Genomic DNA, 20,034 nt, shown 5'->3' with positions numbered 1-20,034 from the left:
TGCGGAGACATACATGCTAACACTGGCCCACCCTCTAATCCTAACCACAAGAGTAACCCCAAAGATTTAAACATACTTATACTGAGCCTCAGAAATATATGTAATAAAATAGCCCCACTGCATAACTCGATCGATCAAAATAAACCTGACATACTAGCCCTTACAGAAACATGGCTACACCCCAATGTAAAAGACTCAGAAATAATACCTCCAAACTTTGCAATAACCAGAAGAGAGAGATCTAAAAAAGGGGGTGGGATAGCACTTCTATATCCCTCTACACTCAACATCACACCCTATACCAGTAATATACCCATCTTTTCCAATGCTGAGGTACTAATCTCCTTTTTGAACCTCGATATATCAAAAAGAATTTACATAATAGTAATATGTATCCCATCAGGTAACAATCTTCCAAGGTTGGAAAATATTTTATCCTGGGCATCCCAAACAATAAACCTTGAAACAATAATCTTAGGAGACGTAAATATAGATTGGCAAACCATAGCTTCCGACTCCCCCATAAATATATAAATCTGTATATTTTTTCTCAGCTTGTCAATGCTCCAACAAGATACAGCAAAGATCTTACCTTTCAATCCACCTTAGGCTGGATTCTAGTATCCTACCCTGCCAAGTAGCCCTCTTCTGGTGCACTAACTCCCTGAGCGATCATCTACCAGTTATTCCCTTAGAACAAACTCCCAACAACTAAGAGTACACACTATAAAATCAGTTAGGAACTCAACTAATTTTTGTCAGCATAAATACAATAACCTCCTACAGGAAATAGACTGGACATCCCTTAAACAATTACCCCTTAATGATGCTGTACTTTTTATTTATTTATTTATTTTTTTTTTTACATTTGTTGACCGGGATAGTTCGACTGGATACATGTCCATTTTTAGCGGAGGGCCCGGGGAGAAATGCTCCATTTCTTAACACAAAAACAAATAATAATAGTAATACAATAATACTAGAACAGAGCAAGAAAAGAATATAGATACATCATTTCACAAGGTTTAGCACAGTAGGAATATGCTACCACATGCTAAAGGTTTAACACAATGACAAGCAGGCAAATCTGTACATTATAACATAACTCATTTGATCAATAGAATGACTGGCTTGCTAATAAGGGTTTAGGCAGGGGCAGAGCCAGTGTGATTTAAAGTATTTTTGAGGCCTTTTTTTAAATAGGGGTAGAGAAGATTCTTGGGTAAGAACTGCAGGAAGTAGGTTCCAAATTTTACCAACTGAGGTAGCAAACAGAGAATCCTCTGCTGTGTTGTTGGATTTTAGGGTTAGGACCAATAGTTTATATGAGGATCAAAGTGGCCTGAGAGCATTATGTGGGTTGATAATGTTCTTGAGAGCCAGGGTATTATCAGGCTGGTTGAGAACTTTGTGTGCTACTATAAGCTGGTTGAACTGCAAAAGGGAAGGAAATTCCAGCCAGTCAAGTTGAACTAGGTTGTTGCAATGGTGAGTCCTATATGCCATACCAGTGGCAAATCTAGCTATATGGTAGTAGTAGGAGGATAGTTTGTTGAGGTTAGTTTTAGAAAGGTTGGTAAATACTGGAGAGGCATAGAGGAGACTGGAGAGAAGATGGGTATGTGCTATAGCAACCCTAGCAAAAGGGGTGAGGAAAGGTTTGAGCTTGTAAAGGGAGTCTAGTCTTTTGTTAATGGACTTAATAGTTTGGTCAATATGTGTGTCAAATTTGAGGTTGTTGTCTATTAATACTCCTAGGAGCTTAGGTTGGTCATCTGGGGAGATAATGGTGCCATTGTTAGACTTACTGGTGAAGAATGGATGAGTGGATCTACGGGTAGGTGAGAAAAGTAGTAGCTTGTTCATTAGTTAGCCAGTTTTCAATGTTGTTAAAGGTATTCTTGATTAGGGATTGGAGATTTGTTTGAGAAGAGGCAGAGCATATCAAGGTAGAATCATCTGCATATTGGATACAGTGTGCATTTGGGATGGTAGTACAAAGGTCGTTTATGAAGATAGAGAAGAGGAGGGGTCCTAGTATAGAGCCTTGAGGGACTCCTAGGGTGACCGGGAGATGGGATGACAGCTTGTCCTGCCATAGGACAGCCTGCTGTCTACCACTTAGATAGGACTGAAACCATTGTAGTGAGTGATGATCTAAGAAGACAGCTTTCATGGTACTGAGCAGTAGCCGATGGTTAACCATATCGAAGGCCTTAAAAAGGTCCAGAAAGAGTGCTGAAGATAGTTTCTTGTTGTTTTGATTAAGGTTGATGACATTAGTGAAAGATAAGAGAGCCAAAGTGGTACTATGGTGTGGTCTGAAGCCATGATGAGAGTCTGCCAGCAGTTTGTTTTGGTTGACGTAGTGCATTAGTTGTTTGTGGACACATTTTTCCAAGATTTTTGCTAGTGGTGACAGAATGGCTATGGGTCTAAAGTTGGACAGTTCTATGGAACTACCACCTTTATGGAGGGGTATTACACGTGATATTTTCCATATTGGTGGAATGGTTGCCTCGGAGATGGATCTATTAATGAGGATAGAGACATGGAGTGCAATTGCGTCTGTGGCTCTTTGTAGGCACTCAGCAGATAGGAGGTCAGCAGCTAGAGTAGTGAGTTTTAGTTTTTTGAGAAGTGCATGGATGAGTAGCGATAGGTTGGAAGCTAAAGGAGAGATGAGTCTTGGGAAGATTTCGGCCGTCTGTATAATTGTTGGAGTTAAAGCAGGTGGGAGCAAGGTGGGAGGGGTTGTGGCAGGTGGGAGTGAGTTGGGTGGCTAGTGCCTGGATAGTTTTAGTAAAGAAGCAATTGAATGTGTTAGCAATTGCCTCTGGTGTTTTGTCAAGGGCTGCTGATGGGGTAGGAGTGGTGGTACGGCCTGGATGGAAGAAGTTGTTTATTCCAGCCAGAACTATACTTTAATAACCCCTTCCTTTACATACTTAATACACCAGCTCCCATTCATATGAAAAGAATCAAAAAGAACTCAGCACCATGGCTCTCTAAGGAATGTAAACACCTGATGAAGCAAACGGACCTAGCATGGTCAACCTGGAAACAAAACAAAAATGAACAAAATCATGTTCATTTCAAAACACTACATAACAAAGTGACAAAACTAATCAACAGAGATAAGAAGTCATATTAGTCATATTAAGCTTCAACTCCAGCATAAAATCAACCCCAGTAAATGTTGGCACTCCATATCTTCTCCACTTAACCCTAGAAGAAATGGAGAGCACACCCTATCACCAGATACCCTTTCATCACAAATAGTCGAAAACTTTAACAAGCACTTCATAAAATCAATTTTAGACCTATTAACTAACACCACTAATGCTGGACCTCCCCACCCTTCAACCTATTCAGACACCAACCCCAGGCCATCAACTACTTGTAACACTGTCATTACTAACTCCCCTACTCAACAAAATGTCATACAAGCACCATTCTCATTTCAGCCCATACCCACTGACACCATTAAGAAACTGCTACAAAAACTAAAACCCTGCTCTACCTCAGCTGACAATCTCCCCCCATACTACCTCAAACTGGGTGCTAACTCAGTCGACTACCCAGTTAGTATCCTTATAAATAGGTCTTTATCTGAATCAGAATTTCCTACGATAGGGAAACAATCTCACATCACCACCATCCACAAAGGATGCAACTCTTTTGATCCATCTAATTTCCTTCCTATATCAATCTTGTTACCCATATCCAAAATTCTCGGGAGAGGTATCCATCACCAGGTAATGCAATATCTATTGCAAAACAATCTTTTAACCAAAATCCAACATGGCTTCCGACCTAGCCACAGCACAGCTACAGCCCTATTATCTTTTACAGACACCATGAACAAGGCCAGAGTTGCAAGATGCTATACAGCCTCAGTATTCCTTGATCTCCCCAAGACCTTTGACACAGTGTCTCACCCCTTACTTTTGAACACACTGTCTAACTTAGGCTTCTCGCATAACACAGTAAAATGGTTTCAGAGCTACCTCAAGGATTGTAAACAAGGAGTGAAATGGTCCAATGAACTCTCACCCTTCCTCCACAACCATACTAGAGTCCCCCAAGGCTCCATCCTAGGACCCCTACTCTTCAACATTTTCACAAACAACCTTAACACTGCCTCTCACCCTGGGACCCTCATTCAATACGCTGATGATTCCACCATAATCTGCACTGCTCAATCACTACTAGAACTACTTTCAAAAACTCAACAGTCCTTTACTTGCAGTCGAATCCTGGCTAAGAAATGCCCAACTCTTTCTTAATCCAAAGAAGACAAAACTAGTACTCTTTCATCCCAAAAGCACCTCCCCCATTACTGATCATTTCAACATTGTTGCATCTGACAACACTGTCATAGAAATGATGCAGGAAACTAAACTTTTAGGTGTTATCATTGACAATAAACTTTCATTTGACCCCCATATACAGCAAAATATAAAGAAAACTCATCAAAAACTGGAACTCTTATATAGAAACAAACATTTCTTTACTGCAGCAACCAAAACTACCCTTGCAAAAACATTTTTACTTCCCTCCCTTCTTTATGGTGCCCCTATCTTAACTAACTTACAAAATTCTACCTTAAGCATGTTGGAACAGTGCTACAACAAAGTTGCAAAGTTTGCCACAAACTCTAAATATCACGCACACCACTGTAAACCACTCCTAGAATTAAACTGGCTTGAACTCCCCAACCGACTTGCCTTTATTCAGCTATCCATCTTGCACAAACTTATCTTCAAGGCTACTGCCTGCCCTGCACTAGCCAATCTAGTCACACCTTACACACCAAATCGATCCCTATGATCAGAAGACCAAAATCTCTTAGCTAGCTCAAAACCCACAAGAAAACCTGGTCACTCTCTATATTTATACTCTGTCTCTGTACTTTGGAATTCACTACCTCTAGCTACCAGGTCTATGCCTGGCCTAACTCATTTCAAAGCCTCTTTAAAAAATCATCTCAGAAATACATGGCTCTGCTCCTGCATAAAGCCTGCCTAATGCTCAGGTCTTCCTCTTCTGCTACATTTCATTCCCTCACAGACTGCAAGATCCTAAGACTCTTTTAACTTCTTGTCTGCTTCTATACCATATCCTTAAGCTACTGCTCAGGCTTTATTGCTTCTGTTCTTCTTAACTTTCTCTCACTATCTATCTGCATCATTAACTTTCTGGCTGCTATTTTCCTAACTGAAACTAACCTTCAATTTTGCATGTACTATTGCAGTCAGTGTCACACATTGCACTACCTACGTACTATATTTTGGACACTGTCTACATCATGTATGGTGAAAGTGACTGTTATTGTCTATTATGTTTTAACTGTATAGAATTGTCTAGATGTCTAGTAATATGTTACAACATCTTGTAGCAGTTTGTTCTTTCAACTTATTTTTTGTATATTATTTCTAATGTAATTTTATTGTATTGGATTATACTGTATTTGTATTGTACTGTATGTGGAGCTTTTCTCCCTGGGCATCTGCTGAAAACGGGTTCTGTAGACCCAGTGAGACCACCCCGGTAAACAAATGTCAAATAAATAAATATTTAAGGGTACATAATAAAATTAAGTATTTTGGAGTATGGGTTAAAAAGGATTCTGTTATGGCAGCTAAGTATATGAGAAGAGACAAACTGGAAGCTCTGTTTTATGGATATGGATAGCAAGATACAAGCAGTAAGTTGTGGATAGCAATTAATAAAGAGTTGAAGGATTTTATCTAGGAGGGGAAGAGGACAAGAGTCAAGTGGGGTAAGCTGTTCCTTCCAATAGAACAAGGTGATTTGGGATTGCCTGATTTGAAGGCGTATTTCAGCTCTACACAGTTAAGGCTACTCTGCACAGTACAAACAGAAACCTAGAATTCAAAGTCAGAAGGGATGATGATGAAACAGAAGGGAAGCTCAAGAAACAAGGGGAGACTGAGATTTTGGGTTCAGATCCACAAGGAGAATAACAATAATCATAAAGAATATTATATTCTTAAAGTAGCAGAAAGTATTATAAGAACTAAGCTAACAAGGGACTGGATAAAGGAGATCCTGGTGATAGGGATGACTGCAATTAGGGGTACAGAGAATAAGCAAGAGGGAGCTGTAATTTACTGGAGAACACTGGCAAATGAACCAAGGTATTGGGAATAAATAAATAAATAATTATCGAGGGAAAGGTAACAGAATGGGAAGAGGCCAAGAATTCATTTGGATTGCAGGTTAGAGATTTATTTCCTTATCAAGGGTTGATATCAGAGTATAGGCAAAGGAAAATGAATAAGGAGATCCTAAGTGAAAGAACAGCATTAGTAGAGTTTTTAGTAGAATCTAGGACAGAAGATGCATTTAAAAAGGGATAATTAGTAGGGTATATAAAATATTGTAGGATAGCTGTAGGATTCAGAGGAGGTTAGAAAGGCTTGGGAAGAGAGGTTGGATAAACAACTCAACTCAAAAAGAAACAATGGGAGGATGTATGTATAGGTCCCAAATATGCAATAAAGTCTAGAAGATTTAGGATCTTTGCTTAGAAGTGTTTGCATAGGTATTTTTGTATCTCAAGCATACTCCAAAGAATTTGTCCTCAGGTAGATTGCAAATGTTGTGGGTGAGATGGAGAAGAAAGAGATAATTGGGAACACATTTTTTGGCAGTATAAAGAGTTGGCAAACTTTAAAAAAATGAAAAAATAAAACAGAAAACAAACTCAGAATCAGTCCAGTTTTTACTTTGTGCTGCATTAAAGAAGATTTAGTTTTAATACTGTTTTTGGAGTTGCATTTCTACCAGTTTAATTATTTGTTGCACTGAGGCTCTTCAGCAGATCTCTTGATTTGTGGGCATATATTTTTTTGTAACTGCTGTTGGTCCTAGGAGTCCTGGTACGCAAACTTTAAAAAATCCCTGTAGACTACTATGTCAAAAATACTGGGTGAGCAAATTAGCATAACTAAGCAAATCATTTTTTGAGCTGTGATACAGAATCAGAATTGCCTAGACATAGTAAAGCCTTGCTGAGTTTAATTCTGATGATTGCCAAAAAAAAAAAAAAAAAACAATTATTGCAAAATGGACATCAAATGTTTAAATCAACTGTACTAGAAGCAGTGAATATAGTAACAGCGATATAAGAACTAGAAGTAAGATCTTTAGAAAAGGGTAGGAGTAAATTACATTGAAAATGGGAATTGTGGGAACAATGGTTGCAGAATAATATTTTGGAAGAGGAATGAGATTTAAGGGAAGGGAGGAATTGAATGAGCTATGTAATGTTTGACTAAATAACTGTATAGAAGATTATATGGTATGTATAATGTTTGCATTTGAAGATATGTCAGTATGGTTTGTTTTCATTTATATAAATGTATTATTGCCTATGTCATAAGTGATGATCCAGTAAAGGTGTTTCTTGACTAAAAAATGTAAATAAATAAACAAATACATAAATAAATAAATGTTTTTATCCAAGACTCACATTCTACACAGACACTCTAGGATAAAGATGGTCTTAACAACAAAGGTCCAAGACTACAATCCTATCCAAGCTGCAGATTCCAATTCATTAAGCAAATATTTCTACAAGGTACACTTAACAGGTTAACCCCAAGATGGTTCTCCCATTCCAGGCTTCCAGCTTTTTCCATCTGATGATCTTTCAGTGAAGAACTAACTTCCTGGTATACTGCTTTCAGGAAAGCTCTTTAAATGCAGCATTGATTGTCTATTAAATCCTTCTTATCCAGGTAACAGTTGTGAGAATATTCTCAAGCTCCATTCAGCACAAAACCAGGGGTTTAGGAATCATACAATGTGTTGTAGGCTTTGGGTAACCCATCATTTCAATTGGCTAGACCCCTGGGTCACTGTATATTGAAAGCTTTATAAGTTAAGTGTCTGCTTGCACAACTTTATATTGTTATCAGTTTGTATATTTAACCATTGCAAAGGAGCATGATCTGTTACCAAATTGAATTGTCTGAATAATAAATAATATTGCATAATATTTCAAGGCAAACAAAACCCACTTTCTTGTTAGACACTTTCTTTTAGTAGCTGAATATGTCCTTTCTGCATTGCTCAGCTTCCTACTGACATTGTAGTCAAAGTGCTCCTCACCTTAATGTCTTATGATAGTTTTGACCCCAGCCCTACCTATAACAAGTGAATATATAAGGAAGACTGTTTAGTAAAATCAAGAGTAATTAACACAGGCTCAGTACACAAGATCCTTTTTTGTTTATTCCATTTCCTATGGGCTCCAGGAGACCATTGCATCTTGACATGAGCATTCCCGTCTTGTGCAATCTGACAAAAACAAGCAGTATTTGCAAAATTAGGTGCACTCTTTCTCTAGTACCATCTATTCCAAAAGAAAAGTCTTTAACTGTTCTTAGTAGAGGGTGCAGCCCAATTTTTTTATTGCTTTTACTTTTTCTAGTTGTGGTTTTAACACTCATGTTTTTATGAGGTACTCTGAGTGCTTGGCTTCCACCATAACCAGTTTCCTTTTGTTAGTATTTACAGGCAGGCCTGCCTGTCTTATGGATTCTAGCATAGACTGCACTTTAGGTAAGTGAAATTCCAAGCTGTCTGAATAAATGACCACATCATCCAGGTATGCAGCAGTATATCATGAGCGGGGCTTCAGTATTTTTTCCATCAGCCGCTGAAAGGTGTCTGTAGAATCATGTTAAAAAAAACTGTAACACTGTGTACTGAAATACAACATCATGGGTTAGAAAAGATGTTTTGTTTCTTTAGTAATTGGGGTAAATAGTATCTGTCAATATCCCTTCCTCAAACAAAGTGCAATCAGGTATCTGCCTCCCCATAAGCTTTCTATCACCTCATTATTCATGATGTGGCTTAGCTATCAAACTTTGAAATGTTATGCAGTTTCCTAAAGTGTTTACAGAATATAATGCTCCCATCAGGGTTAGGAACTGGTACTACTAGGTGCTCCAGTCACTCTGTGACACTTCACTCATTACAGAATTTGATACTTCCATCAGGGTTAGAGACTAGTACTACTGGGTGCTGCAGTCACTCTGTAACTCTTCAGTTATTACAGAACCTGATACTTCCATCAGGGTTAGGGACTAGTACTACTAGGTGCTGCAGGCACTGTGTCATTATAGAACTTGGTACTTCCATCAGGGTTAGAGACTAGTACTACTGGGTGCTGCAGTCACTCTGTGACTCTTCAGTCATTACATAATCTGATATTTCCATCAGAGTTAAGAACTAGTACTACTGAGTGTTCCAGTCATTCTGTGACTCTTCTGTCATTACAGAACCTGATACTTCCATCATGGTTAGGGACTAGTACTGCTGGGTGCTGCAGTAAATCTGTGACTCTTCTGTCATTACAGAATCTGACAATTCCATTAGGATTAGAAGCTGATACCACTGGGTGCTCTATTCACTCTGTAACTCTTCAGTTATTACAGAACCTGATACTTCCATCAGGGTTAGGGACTAGTACTACTGGGTGCTCCAGTCATTCTTTGACTCTTCTTTCATTACATAGTCTGTTTATGAACTGGTACTACTGGGTGTGCTAGTCACTTTGTGTTTCTTCTGTCATGCATAGTTTGAGAACTTTTGAACTTCTCTTATTGCTTTTGTAACACAAATATTCTGTAAAGCCTCAATGTAACCTTCATTTAAGGGTTGTCTCTCTATTGAGTTCTTTTATCTTAGTTTCTTCCAAACATTTTTAAGAATACTCCTTTAATTTCAAATAAAAATTATCTCACCTTCTGCTCCTTTACATTTCATAAGGATTTATCTCTCCTCACTTCATGTAATGGTCCCTCCTGTGTACACTTCAGTTTGTAAGCTCAGTGTACAATTCTGTACTTCTTTCCTCAATTTCAACATACTAATATCATACATTTCTCTTTCCTAACCATATTGTTAACTGCATTTATTCTTTCTGTCACCTAATATTGCCCCTGATGTTTGGCCATAAATGTGTTTTCTATGGTGAAAACTAGCACTAGTACCTGATATCCCTGGTTAATTCTCTAAGCTGGGCATTCTTATTATAAACTCATTGGTATATTTCCTAAGCACTCTGCATGTGCACCCTTTCTGTGTGTTTTACCGGTTTTTATTTGTCCTACAAAGTGTTCTAACATACTTTACATAGTGTATTTTCCTGTTCCCAAGTTTCACTAATACTATCAAGCAGCCTTCTTAGATGCCTGCTATACAGATGTTCAGACTGGTAAACATAGATCAATACTTGTGGCACCACCCATTGCAAACAATAATTAGGGTAACATACATTCCAGTTTTTTTACCATCTGCAACAAACACGTTTCTCCAGCATGGATTTCAGTGTTTTATTAAACCTGTACTTATCTATCAGTCAGGCTAGGTGGTAGCCCAATGTCTCCTGCTATTGGAATTCAAAGCACTAACATAACTGGTGCAGTACCCTTGATATAAACAGAGTGCCTTGGTCAGTTTGTATCTCATTAGGGATACACCTCTACAGAATAAGAATACCAGTTCCCTACAACAGCATTAGCAATAGCTTTGCATTAAGGTAATCTTTTCAAAATTTGGTAGCATAGTTCATTATGACTGGTACATATTGATACCCTCTGTTAGAGTTTACTAACGGCCTTACAATATCCATAGCAATACATTCAAATGGTAATTATTTGACAAGTACTGGGATCAAGAAACTGTTATATCCAGGATGTGATGTACTTTTCTAACATTATGGGCAAGAAGCACTAAAGTTCTCTACCTTTTTCATCATACCTGGCTAGTCAAATCTAGCTAATACCCTTGTCTTGGCATTGTATATGCCCAAGTGACCTCCTCACATATGACTATGAGTGAGCTTTGTTTCTAGTATCCTATAACGTTTTGGCACTAGTAATTTATGCTGACTTTCAATTTCTGCTTTTCTTTCCTTATTCTCTAATGAGAGGTCATTGTTTTAACTTAAAACATCTTGTTCTCTTCTTTTTTCTACAAACTTGTTTGATATAACAGAAGGTCAGTGGCTTATCTTCCAATCAAAGTTTATGTGGTTTATCTGCACATTTACTAACTTATGGCTACTTTCTTCAATAACTTGCCTTGAGTCAGAAGGCATAACTTTTACACCAAAACACTGATGCTGTAGCTAATTTTTCATCTTCCCCTGTACAGGGTGATTATAAACAAAAAAATCACCTTGTGATTTACTTTCACTGTTTTTAGTACAGCCTCTTGAGAGTTTTCTTTTCTGTTAGGTTGCTGCTCCTCCAGTTAGATAAGTGGATATAGCTTATTCACTTTCTATTTCTTCCCAAGTGCAAATGGTATATCAGAACAAAATTTTATTATCAGCTTTAATTTTCATCTTGGTATACATGCTCCTGATAATAATGGTCAACATCTAAGTGCAGTCTCTGTTTTACACTAGCAGATAAAGATTCATAAATCTGGATTCTCTTGATTATCTCACTTTCTGTATTCACTTCGTCTGAAGGATCCTCAATCAATTGGCATTCTGTTTTCTGATTTTATTCTCTCTGCCTGTGTGATAAAAGTTCTTGTAAGTTTCTGTGTGTGTACTTCTGCCTTAAACTGATTTTTATTTATGGGTTTCATATCAGTTCATCTTCAGTTCCTGTATTGGCATTGTTCATGTTTTCAATTGTTGTTGCAGTATCACTGTGGCAGGGCATGCTTCTGATGACAGACAGGAAGGGTCTCTTTTTTACTGTCTAACCACAACTAAACTCTGTCTCTTTTTACAGTTTATTTTTCCATACCCTTCTTCTGATTTTGATTCTGAATTTGTGCCTTACTTTCCTTTTTCCTTATTGTTATTCTTAGAACAGCAACATGATATACCTTTATCTCTTAAGTATATCAGCTTGTCAGACTGTGTTTATGGACCCCCCCTCCCCCCATTTCCACAGTGCTCTAAAATGTGGACATTATTTTTCTAATATTATAGCATGATTTAAATCAAGAGGTACAGTCATAGGACATAATTTTCAAAGAACTGTCTGAATTTCTAGTTGTATAACCAGTACTAATTCATGTGATCATGACTGCATATTACTTACACTTTCATGGTTATTAATCATGCTTAAACATCAGGAGATCCTTAATAAGGAGGAATTATGCTTTCAGAATCTAAGTCCTCAACATGCAGTACACTTTATGAGCTTGGATGTAACACAGTGTCATAGAGCGGACACAGTTATTAGATGCTTGAGCATCTTCAGTTAAACATGCATTTAATTTCTCACATTTTAATTTCTGCCAGTGGTAGTAGCAAATAACTTGGTAATGTGACCTCTCCCCTATATTTCTAATGCATTAAGAAATTAATTTTTTTTTTGGTTTGCTTGTTTGTTTCACAGAAGTTAGTAAATTTCTTACTGCAATTCCAGCTTTATAAACATATAGTTTTTGTTTACGTTTTGTGTCCTTAACCATGCCATTAAATTTAGTAGCTTATCAGATATTTGATTAGCTTATTGGATGTTTCAAGATCAATTTGCAGTACCCATTTTCTTATATTACTAGGCAAAGTTCTTTTAGGCATATTTACTGACAACACTTCTGAAATGTTTGCTTTACTCTTGCTATCAGGTTCAAGCCAACACTTTAAAATGTGCTTTAAGTCATACATTGGTGCCTTTATTGGTTTATCTGCATTAAAAGTCCAATTATAAAACTGTATTGCTTATACCTCAGGTGTGATGGCAGTTATTTGCCCTTGCTCATGTAACTGCTTCACTCCATGTCCATTTTCAGTAACTCGCTTGTCAGCTGAGATGACAGGAATGTTGCCAGTTTGCTTAGTTCTTGTTCTCTGTGGTGGTATTACACTCTAGTGCCAACAAACAGTGCTCCAGACCTGCCTCCCAGTTTAGCTTCTTCAAAGGCACTACAGTCCTGGGGTGCCAGCTACGTTGACCACCACAATGAGTTGTTGCTGTAGTTGAGCCTTTGGTCATTCCCATTTGTGATTATTAAATTCTATTTAATAGTTCCTCCATGGTTATGGTCAGCTGTTAGCCACACCAGGAAACAAATAATCACAATGTTGTGGGGCATTAGTAGCCAAAAATGGTTTGCACTTTGCAGCAAAGGAGCTATGTGGAACTAAAAATTTCCAATTCTTTGGCCAACAACCCATCCACACACCTCCTATGTATGTCCAAGAATATAGTAGTGGTTGGATTTATATAAATAATTATCATAAAAAACAGACTTATTGTCTGAAGTGAAAAGAAACAAACATAGATAGTCCATATGTCTTTGCAGATCCAAGCAAAATACAAAGTACCTTAAGTTGTTTTATATCCAAGATTTTCAGTCTACACACCCACTTCAGGATACAAACTGTCTTAAACGCAATGATCCAAGGCTTCAGGATACTCTCAGGCCTATCTTCTGGCTCTGTAAGCAAGTGCTTCCACAAGACACACTCCATAGATTAGCACCACATGAGATCTCCCATTCCAGGCTTCCAGGTTCTTCCTTCAAATGATCCTGCCATGAGAAACTAACTTTCTGGTTTGCTGCATTCAGGCAGCCTCCTTATATACAACCCCAATCATCAATTAAAACCTTGTTATCTACCTGTGGTGAGAATATTTTCATGCTGCATACAACAGTACACTTAAAGACACTTAACACATTTTAAAGGCACAGTACACATTTTCCAGACATGTTACATATATTATATAAAAATAACAAATATCTACATGCATTCTAATATACTCTTTTTATGTTAGCTCTCAACTCATAGGATCATAGGAAGTTACTAGGCTATTGGCCCTGAAACCCTTATAAGCCTAGCCAAGAGTTTAGCCCATGTTTAGACAAGTCAGCACCCGATGCCCCTGTCTAGCAGGAACATGGGTGGAATCCCAGGGATGTATTTTCTGTTTCCCATCCAGTTATCCAGGTTATGCTTAAAAGGGGTAAACTGTCACAGAATGATATAAATAAATTCTAAATGTTATTTCAGATATATGTCGTTTTTCATAAAAGGTACTTATGCATGGTTACTCAAATAAATGTATGATACTTTTCTGTCTTCTTCTTTCCCAAGTTATGAAAAAGTGTTATATACAGAAAATTAAAGCTCTACAGTTCTTCTGTAAGAAAACTAATGTGGTAAACATTATATCATTCACACTAAATCATATATATTAATACCACTGTGCACCCAGAAGAAGAAGTGAAGACAGTGAAATGGCAAACAATTGCTAGTTGCTGAGAGATAGCTATAGACAGTTCTGTCAGGTTTAAAGTACTTATTATCAGCTGTGGTGCACAGACTTTGCAAGTTCCAAACTTAAGCTTGTTTTCCATGGATTACTTCACGTTTATGTTGGCACTACTGCCATTTGCTATCACTACTTGGTCTATAGTCGAAAATAAGAATTATAGATAACAAAAGATCAGTGATTCAGCAGGTTGCACACTTGTCTTTAATGCCAGAAGGTCACAAGAGAGTGGATTATATTCCTACACCTTCTGTTTAGAGTCAATTTTTCCAGTACTGATAGTGTTCTTTGACTTAGATATTAAACCACCACCACTCCATCTATCTGAGTTGGTGGAGGTGGACGTAAAAGTTCCCATGGCATTTATCAAAAAGAGTAGGGAAATCTCCTCCTTCTTTGACTAAATTTCTCTTAGTCACTACCTCAGTCTCCCCTGAAAGTAAACCATAAGGCCTGATTTGACTAAGTCAATAAACACAATGTAAACAAATAAAAATAAATGTTAGGGTTTCTCACCAAAGAGAGAGAACTGTAAGGAGATGGCATTCATTATTGCTGTGTAACCCCACTGAAATGGTGCATTCATCAAGAAAAGCTTTAGAACAATATGCTAGACCATAGAGAACAGAAGTTATGAAAACTAAAGAGTTATTGGCAAGGATAAGAAGAATAAGTTTTAGGTTCATGGGTACTTACTAAGCTAATAATCTATGAGGATCTTCAGAAGCAAAGCCATGCATTCACAGTACATTTCTAGCCCTGGTATAATAAGTACAATTAATCCAGAACATCTTGTATTATGAATACACATAACCATAAGGAACAAGAGTGCCAGTTTAGGGGTTTACTTGTGGTTACCCATCCAGTGATCTAGATTATGCTTGACTAGAATAAGAAATGTACTTTGCTTTAAAAGGAGAGGAAGATGATTCCAGAGAATTGGTATTCTCTGGGAGCCAAATCTATTCCTCAAGTATATTCTATTTAAGTTCTAGAAGAGATTAGGATCTCTTGAGCAATTGTTTGTCCCACTATTTGGACTTACAGATGTGTAATAGATCTGAAAAGATGGGGTTGGTAAAGTCTCTGTAAATGAGGCAGAGATCACCCCTCAGTAGCATTTGTGATAAGACTCAAGACCTGAAAAAACTACAAGCACTGTTGGTGACACCCTGCTGGGTGAGGAAAGTAAATCTATGTATTTTTTTTGTCTGCGATATGCTTAAACTGGTAGAGAGGTTTTCTGTTTTAACTGCTTCATTTTGTTTTCTGTTTTAAGAAATCTACCTGGCCTGGTGTTTTTTTTTTTTATGTAGCAGATAGGCACTTGAACTGCGTAGGCTGCACATTTTACATTGGTTAATTTGTTTATTGAGTGATACTTAAATACACAGAGAATTTCTGAGTCTTTGCCTTTTCTGATAAGACTCAAGACCTGCAAAAACTGCAAGCACTCTTTTTTGACCACCTGCTAGTTATTTTTCCCCACCCATCCTCCTGTTTATTTTTCCCCACCTGCCCTCCCATTCCTTGATCTGCTTTTTAAAATTGGTGATTTTAAGCTGCAGACCCTTACTGTAAATTGAGCTTTATAAGCTCCTTCTTTTCTATACTGCTGTTTATATCTTGAATTATTTATTTGCCTTTACTTCTGCTTAGTTTGGAAAAAGTGCATTTTGCCTCTCATTATCTGTTCTACTGATTTACTTGCTCTGAATCATTATCTAGCTAGTTGTTCGATAAAGTGGTGTAATTTTACACCCTAGCAAGCACTTTTCTGTATTTTTACATCAAGAGGACAGTAGATTTTCCATTTAGTGTTAGTGGGTGGCAGCCTGATCTGTAATGATTGGGGAAACACACTACATATTCTTGCATTTTACTGTTATATTGGCTGGAGGGCTTATTCATTGGCTTACCTTGTTTTTAGTGCCTTTATAAATTCTGCAAAAGTGAGTGGCTGTTGGCTCATTTCTATCATGTGAAGTACTTTTGTTGAATAATCACACTTTTATAAGCTGTTTAGAGTACACTGCTGTATCTGTATCTTCAAGTTTGTTTGTGGTAGCATTTCACTACAGACACTCTTTTACTGTGTTTTTACATTAGGAGGATTATTCATCTAGTGGCAGCAGGTGTTTGCCTGGTCCATCTGAGATGGAAAGCACACAAAAGGACTGTACGTGTAGTTGTTTTATTAGCCAGAGGGCTCACTAGTCAGTTTTCTGTATTTCCAGTGCTGGTATAAATTCAGTACATATGTATGGAGCTGTGCCAGTGTCCTGTACAGACACAATCATCTGGAAACATTGCTTATTTTCATTATAATGTGAAAGTTTACTGTGCTAGCTACCTTACCTTATTATAGCACCCAGTGCTACTGCTGCTCAGCCAGCATCTGATTTGGCACTAGGCAGCATCACTGGTTAGGTCAGCTGCAGATTACACCAAGTAAACACCCTTCCCTCAGCCAGTTACAAACACCCTCCACTCCTATCCTATCAAGTACGCATTAGGGCCTGCAAACATGAATGGGCACTTTCCTGCTATCTCTGCATCCAGCTTGGTGGACATGGGTATCCTGAGGCAGTGTAACAATTGCCTTATGTACACTGACAACCACTTAATTCTTGAACAGACACATACAGTATGTGAGAAATGTAGTTATACATTGGCACTAGAGGCTAGACTCTCACTAACAGACACAAAAAGCAACAAACAGGTTGTCAGTGACTTACACACATCACTCACAATACTCACAAAGGACAACACACATAGACCCACATAAGCAGAAGTGCTCACATGTACCTCACTCAAACCTCAAAGCCCTCTCACGAGCAGTCCTCAGAAACTCTGCATATACACAAACAAGATAATTCCCATCACAACTCATAAAGCTACATCTTATTGTGCCTCAGCTACCAAGTCCATAAGGTGAAACACTCCACCACCCAATATTCTGGTCATAGGAGACTCCAATGTGAGGCACACTGATGTCCCACTTACCAAGCTGAATAAAGGGAAGGTTACAGTTAGTTGCCTGTTAGGGGCCAGGATTCGTCAGATCATGCAAGCACTCACATTACTTACCCCAAGCACCAGTATGACTCAGTCATAATCCATGTCGACATGAATGATCTGAGACATAAATAATCACAGAACCCAAACCACTGAAACCAAGGTGGAAAAACAGCACTGCAACCAGAAGGAATTCAAACCTTTATTACAATAAAATCAAGGTTTAGAGCTTTCTTCCCTCAATGTGGGGACTTCTTCTGAAGACGTCCTCACATTGAGGGAAGAAAGTGCTAAACCTTGATTTTATTCTAATAATGATCTGAGACATGCCTCCTTGGATTATATAAAGAGAGACATGATTGAGCTCTCAAACTATGTGTCACAGGCATTTATGAGCCTAGTGTGCTAACACTGAGCAGCATTCTACCGTCTCCAAGGATGAAGTCACAATACCAGCAGAAAATTATCTACTTTAACAATTGGCTTAACTACTGGTGTCATTCCAAAGGGGTCCAATACTTGTTAGCGTGGGAAGAAATGGTTGACAGACCATGCTGCTTTATCAGGAATGATCTTCATCTGTCACCTCTAGGTTTTCAGATATGGGCCAAAACATTATCCACCTCTGTAGTGCCTGTTTTAGGCATTGTCAAACAGACAAACCTTCCAACATAACAAAAGCTACTCAGTACAAGCTAAAGGTGTTACTGCTCAAACTCTCCTCATCCTGGAGAAAGTTTACATCTGTGCCATTACTGAAACATGGTTCAAAGTCATGGAAAGCACTCTGCCTTCTACACATTCTGATCACTCACTAAACACAAAAGAGCAAAAGGCGGAGGTGTATCTATCTACATAAAGAATAAGCACACCTCAAGGCTGGGCAAACAATATGACATGCTTGAGCTACTCCATGTCCAGCTAACCATGGGAAAAATCCATTCCCATACATCATACCTACCATTACTAGAATCACTCACCATCCAGCCCAATACCATACTCAAGGGTGATTTTAACTCCCTCGCCATTAATTGGGAGGCATACACGACCATTAGCATGCATGCCCAAAGATTTCTTGACTTTGTAAATTCAAATGCCCTGGAGCACCTAGTATACACTCCCACTAGGGGAACAAATATCCTAGCTATGGTACTAACAAATATGGGAGAGTGCTGCACGCACCCCGCTACTCTCTGTGTGTGATGTCTTCACTGGTAAAATCAGATCACAAAGGGGTCTCTCTTGAAATAAAGGTAAAACTAGTCCTCCCCACCTAACACCAAAACCTTTAAGAACTTCTCTAAGGTAAATTACCCCATTAGGGGATAACATAGCTAGTTTCCAAGCTCCCCCAAATCCAAAAAAACATATAAACCTATGCAGAGGCATACACAAAAGTCATCTAAGACCATATAAACAACCGCATAGAAACAGCAGTAACAAACCGAAATAAACCCAGGTCAAACCACAAAAACAAGCCACCCTGGTGGACCCCTGGTATTAAAATGTTGTACAGCAAAAGAAATAAAATCCTGTTGAGAAGTAAGAGGGAATGTGCACAACAGGGCAAAAAGTCCCTCATTAGTCTAAACACGTGAATCAGGGAACTGGTCAAGTCCTAAAAGCAAGCTTTGTGGTAAAAATAGCCTCCAAAGCTAAGAATAACCATAAGGCATTTTTAAGCTGTATTCGCAGTCTTAAAGGCAATACCCAACAATGTGCAGAATTAGTTGTAGACAAATGATTGGTGCCAGAACCAAGGCCTAAAATGAAATGCAAAAAGATGCATAATCATACCCTTTGGGAAGTCAAATACCCCTGCAAATTACATCAATAGCATACCCCTAAGAGTAGACTCAGAAATGACAGATCTAGGTACAATGATAGATAGTAGCCTGAACTTTGACTGCCATGTGTCCACAGTGTTGAGGAAGTCCTTTTATGTGGCAGAACTTATAAGTAAAGGTACGTCATCCAGATCCAAGGAAATTATAATTCATCTGTACTCAGCCCTCATTAGACCAATAATCAAGTACAGTAAGTCATTTGGCATGTACATGAGTAGGAACTTACAGTTGCTGGAGTGACCTGAGAGGTTCCTCATAAAGAAAATACAGGGTATAAACACCATGAACTATATGGATAGACTAAAAGCCCTATCCCTTTACTCTGTCTCCTACCGTCTATTAAGGGGTGACATATGCTTGACCTACAAGGCAGCTACAAATCCAGCCCTGATGGAGCTGCTACACATCCACAAGTCAAACAGCATGAGGGTCACCCAAACTAGAGATCTAAACTTAGCCTCTGACTCAAGTAAAACATGCTGGAGAGACAGATAAGTGTCTCAGAGATTGCCTCTTCTTTAGAACAGGTTTCTTATTTAAATTAAGTAGAGCCCTTTCCCTGGCCCTCTTCAAATACAGCTTGAATCAGTGGATGGGGACTTGCAAATTCCCACTTGGGGGGAGATACCCAATGCACAGGCACAAATCCATGCCATCCTCTTGCCCCTAGGGGCCATATATTGGGCAAAATCTGGTAATATTGGCTTGGCTTGTAAGGGTCTGTAACTCATTACATCTGAGTGATGCCTCCAGGTGCATCTGCAGTTAACTCCTACTGATGCCTCTAGGCATCAAATATTGCTTGTTCATATTTGCATCAATAATTCCAAAACCATGCTATGTACAAGGTTTCAAATTATTTCATCTTAAAGCTTACACAA

Source organism: Protopterus annectens, chromosome 2.part2 (assembly GCF_019279795.1).
Source record: "Protopterus annectens isolate FY-2018-M chromosome 2.part2, PAN1.0, whole genome shotgun sequence".
NCBI lineage: Eukaryota > Metazoa > Chordata > Ceratodontiformes > Protopteridae > Protopterus > Protopterus annectens.
Note: the sequence above shows the minus strand (reverse complement) of the source record.